This window comes from Spodoptera frugiperda, chromosome 6 (assembly GCF_023101765.2).
Source record: "Spodoptera frugiperda isolate SF20-4 chromosome 6, AGI-APGP_CSIRO_Sfru_2.0, whole genome shotgun sequence".
Lineage (NCBI taxonomy): Eukaryota > Metazoa > Arthropoda > Insecta > Lepidoptera > Noctuidae > Spodoptera > Spodoptera frugiperda.
In genome coordinates, this window is record NC_064217.1 from 3985729 (window position 1) to 3998570 (window position 12842).

The window sequence follows — 12842 nt, forward strand, 5'->3', positions numbered from 1 at the left end:
ACTAACTACTCGAGACGAAGAGAGATCTAATTTTCTCCTTGCTCCAAAAGTACTACCTATTGTAGGAAATATCCTAAATCAGTAATCTTGTACCTAGGTCCGCTATTGAAAGGTCCAAGTAATCCTTTTAGCGGACTGGGCGAATAAATTCTAATACCGAGGCGAACAATGTAAGTGTTGGCGTATTTCCTACTCTATTCACACGAAGAAAAGGCGGCTTTTTGGATATAATTTTCCAAGTTTTGTTGACCTTTATTCAATTAGGAGTCTGTTTACTTACCTGTCTGTTAATAAGAACTCTACGAAGATGTAATAGCTAAGCTGTGAAACTATGTGACCGTTTCCACTGATGCTAAGCTGTGTAGTTGTGCGAGGAAGATGGACAGTATGCAATGTATCTATAGGGAAGACATTCATAGCACGCATCCAAAGTCTTTCGATACAAAAAACATAGCTTAGCTGAGGCCGTTTCCACCTGTGCTATGTGTACCAATGAACATTCGTGGAAGCAAAACACATCCACAGCGACGTAGCATAGTACATCTCTGGTGGAAAAGCACACTAAGATTTGTTTTGTTAAGCTGCCACAGTGTGTCTGACGTCATCATGATTATGTTAGTAACTATATTTTATCGAGATCGATTGAGACGTGTTGAAATTTGTTCCCAGATATTTTTTTTAATTATTACCTTTTGTATGATATTCGTTCATACCACAAACTATTACTACTACTATGTCAAAAACTTGTTTAATAATTAAGTTTTATTTTCCTAGCTTTTTCTCCTCAGACCATTCTAAAAAACCTCAGGTTGCATGCACCATTCTTAATCAGTCAGCGGAAGTGTCAAGATCCACACAGCCCTTAAAAGTTACTCAAGTGAAAACTTGAAGTGATAAAAGAATTTTCAACCCTCATTGTAAACTCTGGTAGAAAAACAGAAGAAAATTCTTAGTCTTAAGTGCCGTTTAATATATTTTTTTCTTTAATGATAATATGTTCTAGAAGTCAAGTGTAAAGTAAACTAAACTTATCATTCATAACTTATTTTAGCAATCGTCTATACATATAATAAAACTGTAGAAGTGTTAATTCTGTACATTGTAAATAAAAAAAAATAGTAGAGACGTTACTAGAGAGACCATATAAAAAAACGCAAACAAAAAGTACCGGCCTGATAACGATGAAACTTGGTATAATTATACAATAATATCCTAGAGACAGCACTGGGTACTTTTGATTGTAGTACATAAATTCTGTGATTGAATTGAATGAACCCTATGATTAAAATAACATTTTCATATACTTCTATACACTTACAACGTTTTCGACCAACCAAACTAAAACTGGAACTTATTTAAATAAAACTGAAACACCATTTAAGAAGAAAATATATGTCATCTTCGCAGCTTAGCAGTTTATTTTGTTCTTACTCGCGAGATTTAGTGTAACTAACTCCATTGTAAACTAAACTGCTTATGTAACTACTAAATGGTTTAACTGTTATTACATTTTTCATTCCAAGTAAGTTAAGAGATCAATGGAAAAGCATGGTGAAGAAAAAAATGCGAATGAGCGGCGAAAACGTCGCGCGAATTCACTGTAGGGTCGCGTAAGGTCGAAGTATCTGCGTACATCGACGCAGTAGATCAATGAATGGCCTTAGTAAACATAAACCTCCATAGCACATACTTATCCAAAACGATATAACCAAGAACAAATTATGCCAAAACTGCTTTAGTCCACTTTAATTGATTCATAGTAAACTCTATGTCAGTAATGAGTTTAAGTATCTCTCTCTCTTTCTCTCTCACACCATCACTATGGCTCACTAAAAAGGTCCACAAGATGCGCTTACATTGTAAGACTTGGTTGCACGAATAGAATCGCTGCGACACACGGATTATGGCGTGTTAATGTTCAAACCTGGGACCTGGATATGTATTAAAACTGCTACCAGCCACGTGGCACGGCCAGCTGTGTCCTCTAAACTTTCAGTGATGTAACTGATTGACTAATTCATTCGCCAAGCGAGGAGATTATGATAGATTCTCTCTTAAAGAGGAGGATTGTTCACTAGTGGTTGTATTTCAGCTACTGATGATGATGATGTTTATTTTTATATTATAACTTTTGTGAGTTATACTAAATTAATTATTATGTAATTATTTGATGAGGAATACAACTATTTGCATTTCGCGACAGTCGCCGCGTCGTGTTTCGCGGAATGCTGCTCTTGAATATGAGCCTCTAGTATGGCTTGAAATTAGTCGAGTTCCTCGTCAAACAAATTACGCCAGAAAACCGATAAACATAATAAGTAATAATAATGATTATTCAGATTAGCTAACAAAACATCTCTAAGGTCGATCCCTCATGTCCAAAAATTGAGATAAGCCTCCAGATTGAATGCAATTGAAACGAACACTTCTGCTAGCAAAATAGCTAGACAGAAACATGAATACAGTTATTGAATAGAGAAATAAATCTCGATCAAAGGAGATGAAATCACTATTCAAGGACACTTGACAAATCGATAAACGACTTGTTGAAATTGCTTTGATAAAACAATATGGGGATATAGATCCTCTCACTATTTGCTCTGCAGTTACGTATTCCTATCGTAATTGGTTATATTGCGAATCGGTTTACAGTTTACAGGCAGGTTTACATATATTTTTTTTTAATTATCCAATAAATTCACATAATGTTAATACAGTAGTTTATAATATTGTTTTAAGAATAATTCGGAATATCTTAGAACTTTGAATCTGAAAACTTGTCAGATGAATTCCATTTATGTAGCGTGACTATTAACTTAAGAAGTCATATAAGAGTTTCTACAAATGAAAAAAAAATCAGTACTCTAATGGATAAGTAGATACAATTTCCTTTTAAGAAAAAAAAACTGTTAGTGCTTCCTTTCAACCAACTACTTAAATTATTTAAACATTTCAAACCTTAAACTACAACCCAAAACAATAACTACAATCAAGAAAATCGATTACAACTCGAAACGAACTCATAAATCTACTGCTAACACATAATACACTTCTTTATTCACATACAAATAAGTCCTGTTTTGTTTTATTGATTTACGAACGAAGACTGCAGGCGACTTGTTTGATTTCGAAAGCGTAATCTGCAAAGCGTTGCGCGGTAAACTCACAGCCCCTTGGCGTTAACAAATAACAAGTTTATATATCTTATATATGTATATATGTTGGTATACAATGGTAGGGCACACGTGGATATATTAGGTGTCAGTGACTTGTACTTATTGAGGCTTAATTAGTTACGATTTTGTTAATACGTAGTTGGGAGACTTGGAAGTAAATAAATGCTGTAGTGTGTATACAGGAAAAAGGAGCATCATCATGAAAGATATCTTGATGTCTTGTTTTATTATCTACTGAAGATTGGTGCCAGGTGATGATTTTAACTTCGAACATGACACTATGGGAATCCTTTGCCTTCTATAAACATACTGAATGTAGAAAAAAATTTGCAGTGAAATGATTTTTGTTTTAATTTTTAAAGGACTTTGTCTCTTAGAGACAACATCCCAGTGCCGTTAAAATAACTTATATAAAAAGCAAATCTAAATAGCTTCTTTACCCTATCACAAATTGTAGTGAAAAGATGATGAGTTATGAACGAAAAAATAATAATACACGCTTCTAAAACACTAACAAATCTAAGTTAAAACCTTAATAAGTCACTTAATTAACATTAACTCTTACCAACCTAAGATAAGTTTAACATTTCATAAAATCAGTTCACGCAGCATTAAGTATCCGAGACTCCCGAATCACAAGAATCGATTTTTTAATCGAATTCAAATTCGAATAAGTCTTGCCGATCAATTAGCTGGGCGGCGTTACACGGGATTAGGCCGGAGCTAACGTTGCGTGCTCATATTAGATGAACGTGAGCTGCCCTTAATCCGGCACTGGACAACAATTTGTACCTACGTATTATAGAGATCTCTAGAACATTCCATGCATAAACCAGAATGTTTGACTGCTGATGGAATGGAATATTGCAGAGATTCTGGAAAAACTCTTCAGAGAACAACAGGGGATTTTGTTCATGTAGATTGATGTAAGAAATATATAAATACTTGCTTCTTCTATCCCGCATTTGTGGGATAAAAAGCCTAATAAACTTATACCCTGTCTTTATACCAAATTTCATCATAATCCGTTCAGTAGTTTGAGAGTGATTGTCGGACAATCATCCAATAATAAAAAATACTAGTGTGATACTAAATAGATAATTAAATACAGATGTATATTTAATTTATCGATGTAACGTACTGGATACTTTTACATAACAAAGATCCATTCTTCTCAAATGAAATCAACCGAGTTTTAATGCACAAAGATCTGAAGGTCCCTGCCCTTGACTAACATCAGACAAAATTTCTACAGTACTGAACTGACTGAACCTTTAGTCATTACAGGATAAAGGGAAATTGGTGTTTCCTTTTCGGAAAATGTTTAAAGCTACATCCAAAAAAAATAATCTAGGTACGTACCTATGTAACAAAGTCGGAATAATATGTTACACATTTATGGCGAACAGTTCAAACCTGGGTGGATCGATCTTTATGACCTTTGATTTTTCTAAATTCTAAACCATTGCAACGATACAAAAACATGTAAAACGAAGAATTTCACGAAAATTCTTCCTAGTGAATTTTTATTATTATTGTATACTAGCCGACCCGCCATATTTCGTACCGCCTCAAACATTTTTTTTCTAAACTTTTGGACCTGCCCTGGACTTCCAAAAATAATTCAAGACAAAAATTAACCAAATCGGTCCAGCCGTTCTCGAGTTTTAGCGAGACTAACTAACATCAATTGATTTTATAAATAGGTAATACCTATATAGGTAATAGTAATAGTAATATACAGAACAAAACTTAAAAGTCTTACATCTCAGCTTACCCTTCAAAAATTAGAAGACTAAATTCTAGTAAAACTCCTCGAATCAGCGAACCACTCGCCGACTAAGACAGATATACTAAGATTACTAAACTAAAATATAATTCGGTATAATGCGGCGGAGTAAAAAAGGGCAATAAATCAAGTGTGAAGCGTGTCCCGCGACGGCGGCTCCATGTATTCATACTACCACGCCCAGCAGCTGCTTCTAACATAGCTATAGTTAAAAGACTTATTTGAAATTACATCGTCTTGAACTCATGATTAAATATATGGATTTGCATATTTATCATCAGTTATTAGAAATAATGTTTCAAATTGGAAAATTGATTGATATAGATTTTTTTTTTATGATACTAGGTATAATATTTGATAGGTATAGAAAAAAACTACCTCGTTGGTCAAATGGTCGCAAGTGCTATTACCGGGCAAGGGGTCTCAGTATGATGAAATATTTCTGGGCTTTTTCAATTCATCGCAAAATTCTCAGTAGTAGCACAGATTCTGGAATTGTGCCCAGTAAATGGCAATAAGTTCACCCCCTATTACATGGGATTTATAACACAAATGGTGAAAAGTGAGTATAATTATATTGTACACCTCTGCCTACCCCTTTGGGCATAACAGGCGTGTCGTGCGCAAATTGGAAAAACTAGTGCGAAATATTTTCGCGCGCAAGATATTTTCCTCAGATTTCCCTCATATTCCTTCTCCTATTGGAAATTCCAAAATCTGAAGCTTACCTCGGAACCTCGCGCTCTACACTGCAGTGGCCTGATCAATAGAAAATAATCTACCATCTTATTTAAGCTTCTCTCGAAAGCTTCATGGTTTACTTTCCTTTTCTAAAAAACCCTGCTTCTGCCATCTATTTAAACAATAAATTATATTATCTAAGCATTAATAACAGTATCCTTAGAATGTAAGTATAAACATTTCTTACTTAAGCTCTTAACATGCTGAGAATCGAGACTGTCATCGGTAGCGCACTACTTGCAAAATAGAATGTTAGGGGAATGGACAAAGGGGATCGTTTCCCCACACCATTACAATACCCCAAATTGCTTGGTAGGATTTTATATTGATATTCCGTTTTTTAATAGTCAGTTGCGTACGGTTATTTGATACTAGTGCTAAAGTGCACCCCCATGATAACTTGGGCATAAATTTCTTTACCTATGTATGTTGTTCAGTTACAAAGATTTTATTTTGAACTTAATTTTTTTCAACATAAAGAATATTTTATTTATTGTACCTACACAAGGATAACCAATAATAGACAAATTAAATAAATGCTCATAATTTTCAGCTCAGTATTATTTGCGTATCAGGGTGATTCTACTTTCAAGGAAAAATAAATAAAACAATGTGTTCCATGAAGTTTTTCTAATCACTGTGTTTATTCACATAAATAATCAACAAAGTAATTAATGACCGAGGTCATTACTGTTTTTATCACAAGAAAATGATCATAAACTAAAAACGGACGGAAACAGGAATTACTCTATAGATAACAGGAATTGTGATATTCTGTATAATTCTGATTTAATAGTAGCTAAGAATCTGCTACATATCAATATCTATTCTTTCATTTTCACGTTCAAATTGCCTTACTACATATAATTCTCTTATTCGCAGATTTATTCAGTTTAACTATTGCTCTCCTTTTCTAATGGATAGTGCGAGAAAAGGACTTAAGAGCTGTCAAACTAGTTTCAAAGTTAGCGTGTTTTAGTCAGCATGTTTTAAGTTTTGACTACAGTTGAAGCAAACTTAGGCAGTTCTTTAAACTTACATTTCTTTCTTACGTTTATGATTAAATGAATATTTAGGCTAGATTTTACATACATCATCTCTCCTGATCTATGAAGGTAAGCAGAAAATGTAAGTACGAAAAATGTGTCATCTCATACGGTCAAAAGTCTCATGAAAAAGGGTAACCCCTTTAGGGGCCAGTAAGACTAAGGGCCAATACACTTACTCATTAATATTGTGTACTTTAAGGAAAGTATTCGTAACTACTATAAAAAGACAACGTAGATTTTGAGAGAACGCGAGAAACATCCAGTTGTGTTCTATACACGAGTTAAAAATGTTTCTAATACTAAAAACTTCCCTTATGAACTCGTTTTAAAAACTACAAACTCAAATCCTTTAATATTTCACGTGAAATTTTCGCGAAACATGTATTCAAAGGAGCAAAGTTATTACAGTTTACGTTGTCGCACAGAATATGCATAAAGATGGCTTCCAAAGGATTCGAAAGACAAAAATTATAATAACGACTCGACTCCTGACATTTAGCCGTGTCCGCCATTTTCTTTAAGCGTCCTACTCGCTCTAGAATTGCCGAAACCGTTAATTTATTTAGGAACGACTGTTGTACAAGTAGCTACGGAGTGTAAGCCTAATTGTTAATTTATAAACGCTTAGAAGCCACGTTGTGAACAATTTCCCACTACTTACCATTACGCTCGGAATGTAGTCTAAACTTATGTCTACGTACAAATTTAAAAATACTGGCCCTATTTGAACGAATTTATTTAAATCACCTCTGCCGCGTACACGGAGCGCTTAAAGTTATTCGACTCCGCTCAAAATTGAATTTCGTGGCGGCAAATATAAAGTGGTATTTGTAGAAACAGAGACTTGGGAACTTTGACACTTGTGTGGATCTTTATTACTTGTGTGATAGGGGTGTTTTTTGTTTGTTTTGGGGTCTAGTTTTGCAGGTTATGTCAAAACTCTGTGGTGGTCAGTGATGGGATGACTCACATCACTATCGCTGTGCATTCTTGGGACGTATCCGTTTCTAAGTTATTTTTTTATTTGGTTACCGTTTGAACTTGTGTCGACACGTTTTAATAGGTCATTGTGCACGATGTATCTTTTATCCTTTACTTTAGTTTTTGTAAGAGTTGGGTTTTATTTTATGAGCTATTTGGTATCATGCCTTACTAAGATAGATTATTATATATACTATTAAGATAGATTAAATATATTTTATTACGAATAATTAGATTCATCAGTGCTCCACTTATCTTTTCTTTCTAGGGTTTCATTTTGAAGTCGAGCAAAGCTATATTTGGGTTTTTCAAAATGTTCGATATTAACACGACACTAATAGTTCGCAACCAATAAGTTACCTATAGCAAAAAGTCACAAATCAAATTATAAGATAAAAATCTCTACAGTCTGAATAAATTAGTATCAATCAGTCTCAGAATTTACAAGTTTTAAATTAAATTATAAATATACAAATAAATAAACACTGGCCCGCCTTTTGTTCAACTGAATTTTCTTGGTAAGATCTATTTACTTCAAAAATGCTATATATTTTTTATTTTAAAAACTAGAAACCTAAAAACCTTCCAACAGTTAATATTGTCATATGAATCTATATTTTAATCAACTATACTCGAATAAAAGCGATTTAGCAAGTTAAAACCACATCAATAAAGTAAATAAGATTATGTACTTATTTAATATCAACTTTATTAGTAACCTATTTAAGATCTAATCGACAGTTAAACACAGGGACACCACATAGGTAAACTCGTTCATTATAAAGCTAATACACACTAGAGGCTGATCACAAGTGGTCTGCTAACGTACCACAGATTATCTACAGATATGATGGCTCCGGTACCGAAACTAACCTCAGACATAGACGAACATGACGTCATAATCACACGAATTACGTATTACATACGTCACGGAATGTTCATATTCGAAATTCGATATTTATTTTTAAACGTCGAATGTGATATTTTGTTTGGGTCTCTATTTTGTTTGAGATACTGGTTTGTGACGTCATGTCTTTTGACGTCGTGTTTACTTCAACGCCAATTTTTCTTTTACCTATGTAGAGGTGTGTTTTTATATTAGACACATAATATAACTACTACAATACTTAGAAATGTTTCAGTAACTTACTGCCGTACTCAGAGTCATATAATGGTTACTTAACCCAGTCCTTAGCAATTTTTTTCGATACAAAATCGTTACTAAGGAATGGTTTAAGTTATCATTAATTGTCCCTGAGTACGGCCATTAGTGTATATCTGCCTATTTTTTTATTAAGCTAGAAACTATATAGAACCCTCTGGATAACATAGATCATTGTACATTTTAAATAACACCAACAATAATACCTTATTAGGTACCTTAAGATTTGTCTTATAAGGGGAGACCAGTAGGTTTCCAGAGCTGCCGACTATCTACCGGGTAAACTGAGGCTCCGGCTCGACGGGCAAGAGTAAGGACGGCGTGATTTTAAGTTAGTAAGACTATATGTAAGAAGAAGTAACAAAACAATTTGATTAAACCAACTTAATGTCCACATACACAAAATGGTACGAAGGAAACTCAATATCTTTGACATTGATCATGTACCTTACCGACATACATACCATAATAATAATTAGACTTCGGTACCTATAACCAAAGGTACTTTACCTGTTAATCAAATAAGCATGCACAAGGAACATGCAATATACTTTACGAGTCTTCATAACATCTAATTACAGACATTAGCATTCCAAGTGCAACCGAGTCATAGTTAACAGGTGGCCGGCTCTGGTAAACGGTTTTAAAACAAACGATTACCTATCACAACAATCCAACTTCGTTATAATCAAATTTATACATCCCCACACTAAATTACACCCTAACTTAAACAAACAAGGTCGATATTCACACGCAAGCACCACCCTAGTAAAATAACAGGGAGACCTATTGTTGCTTACGCAAAGATGTAATCTCTTATTTTATTATTACCTGACTGGAAAGGGACACAGGCGACCCTACTATAAATATTCGACTTTATCTCCTACAGAATAAAGTACATTGTACGCTAGCTACATTTTAATTACATAAGGTTCACTTTAAATACTTAAACGTTGTGAAGCGGTCTATCCGTGACGTGTCAATTTTTCTCAGTTTTCGTATAAATTGTGTGAAATATGGCTAGTGACGTCAGTGAGGCGATTGTGCGGGATAATGAAATTATGTGGCGGGTGTACAATGGCGGATATGGGCCACTGTGTTGCGTCCACTGAGGGTTCATAATTACAGATAGACATCTTGTATACATACCTTTACCCAAGCTATGTAGGACATTACTCCTATTGTACCTTTACAATACACGCACTATATTTGTCTGTACTTAGTCTTAGAAATAGGTATGTAACTTCATTATGTCCTACTGTACCCTTAGTATAAGTTTGCTTTACGTTTAAAGTAATCGAAACAAAAGCGCGTTCGTCGCCCTGATTGGCCAGCTCAAAGCAAACTCATACTAAGGCTACTGATCTCCAATCCTAAGTTGAAGTTACAAAGATTCCCGCTTGACTTTGTCGCCAACTTGACAAGAACTTAAAAGGAAAATGAAAGCAGTAACTAAGGAAACGTCTCAAGTATAATACTTATTAAAAAAGTAACCCATTCATCTATCATTAAGTAATATTGAAAAGCTTAAAAAATACTGTTTGAACAAACAACATTTCAATAGGTACTTAGATTTCAATATTGAAATGATACACAGATATTCTTCTATCTACTCGTGGTTACCAATATCCTTGATAGGATTACCAGGGATTCAGCCCGCTTGAGCGGTTCCTCCGCTCGCTACCTAATAAGAAAGCAAATATTGTAATACTGCAGCCTTCATATTTTCTAAACCACATTGTAATAAAGTGCATTTTACTCAGGAAAATAGTGATTACTTGGTTGACACAAAATTCCCTTTCATTGCGGAGAGTAAAAGTAATTACCTACGATTTCTTAACGGCAGAAGCGCTAACTAACATCAACGTCGATTAGGCGACTGCTAATCTAACCGCGTGTGAACTTTATTCACACAGATTTATTTTGTAGAACACGAACATTGCCCGCCATCTGTTGGTGTTTTTTGGAACTAGTCTTTGTTTTAGTGTTCTTGTTTTAAAATGATATATTTGTGATTATAGTGTATTTTATTACTAATTTAATCATAGGTGAGCATTAGATGTGAATAAACACTTATTCGAATAATTCACTAAGAGAATGTCATTATTCATGTATCAAAAATATTTACGAAATTAACACACAAACAACAAACTTTTCTACTTTTTACATCGAACGCGTATTTTATTTTGAAAAGTGTTGATGCCCTTGAGAGTAATTTGCTACCCGATGAAAAATACCCGATCCATACACTTAGGGACTATAAAAATTGTGTTATGTGGATAATAGGGATGTCAAACTTCACCGATACTGTTTTTAATATTAAATTAAGTAAATATCCCTTCAAATAACGATAAACACCTATTTTACTAAAACATTATTTAAGTATTACGATTAGAAAAAGTTAAAACACGAGTTCACTGTTGCGAAAGACAATTGTCACTTTATGGATACGTCGTTAAACTAGTAACGCCATCTAGTAACGGATAGTGGAAACTTTTAACTGCTTATAGCTACTTTTATTTTTAAACAACTGGTTTTTATAACATGCTGTTTAAATGTAATCTAAGTAGATAGATGGTAAGTTTAATATTTTAGTGCATAGGGAGATACAATTAATTTCTACTTCTAAAGCAACTCGTAAGTGTAACGCAGTTAATTAAGTAAATACTTAATATTAAGTAACTAGGAGTAGAATATTCCAGCACCTACTTTCTATTTTAAAACAAAACCAATCGAAACACCTACACACTATTAATTAAACAACAGAACAGCTTAAAATTGACAATAAGTAAGACAGAAATCGACTCCACTTGACGAAGATACCTTTACGACGCGTGAAATCCAGAATGTAACAGAAACTCAAATAATCAAACAAATTAGTTAACCTAAAACCCTTACAAGATATTTCCACGAAGCCGTGTTGCGGCGGATCCAACGACTAGTTGGTACACTGATCGGTCGACCAGTCGGCCAACGAGTCGCGGCTTCATTTTCTGAACAAGCGACGTGTGTTTAGCATCACGGGGTAACACGGTACAAAATGTATTGTCATCGGACGAACATGTTGCTTTTTTATGACACCGAAGAAGATTCACGCTAAATTATCTTGTAATCTCCGTGGATTTGCTTCGTACACACCTATTTAACGTTAAGTTAGTCGTTTGGGGGTGTTTTCGAGAACTTGTTGATGTTCTTTTATGGATTTTTCGTAGGAAATATAGCAGTTTTTGTTAAAATAGAATTTGTGTAATACCTATAGGTCCCTACGTAGCGTACCTGCCTCGTTCGTCGCAAGTGCAACTGCCGTTATTTCATTAACTTTACCACGTGGACGTATCTGTAAAGAATGAAAACTAACCAAATATTACTTATACATATTTTTCAGATCATATACCCATAACTCCTAGTGGCAATTTATTTAGCTCTACACGAATTATGTCAAGGTCAAATGTCTATCTTGACGGTTTTACCCAACTGATGTCGGGTAAAGCCGAACACCAAGTGGGGTAATCACGTACTAACATTACTAAGGTAAATTATAGTTTTTGGAACACAAGTATTTGCTGCTCTGCCAATGCCGAGTTTCTTGGTTTGGACATCGACTATAGCCTTTCGGAGATCCTCTAAACTGTATTTAGTTTCAGTTTTTCTTTTATAATTACGGGGCATCTGAAACAATTTATTTGATGTTTAGCATTATCAAAATCACTCGACAACATAATTTAGTGCCACAGTGAAATCAACATAGACTGGAAAACACTATACCCTATTTTCCAGTGGCTAGTTGGAAAAAAAATATGAACAGGGAACTAACAAAAAAAGGAGAGAGGAGTAATGCCGAACGTTCGAGATTACCCGACATGCAGCGTTCGCCTTTACCCCACCGGGTCGAAAAAAATAAAATGGAAAAAATATTTTAGATTATAAAACTTTTACCAAAAGCG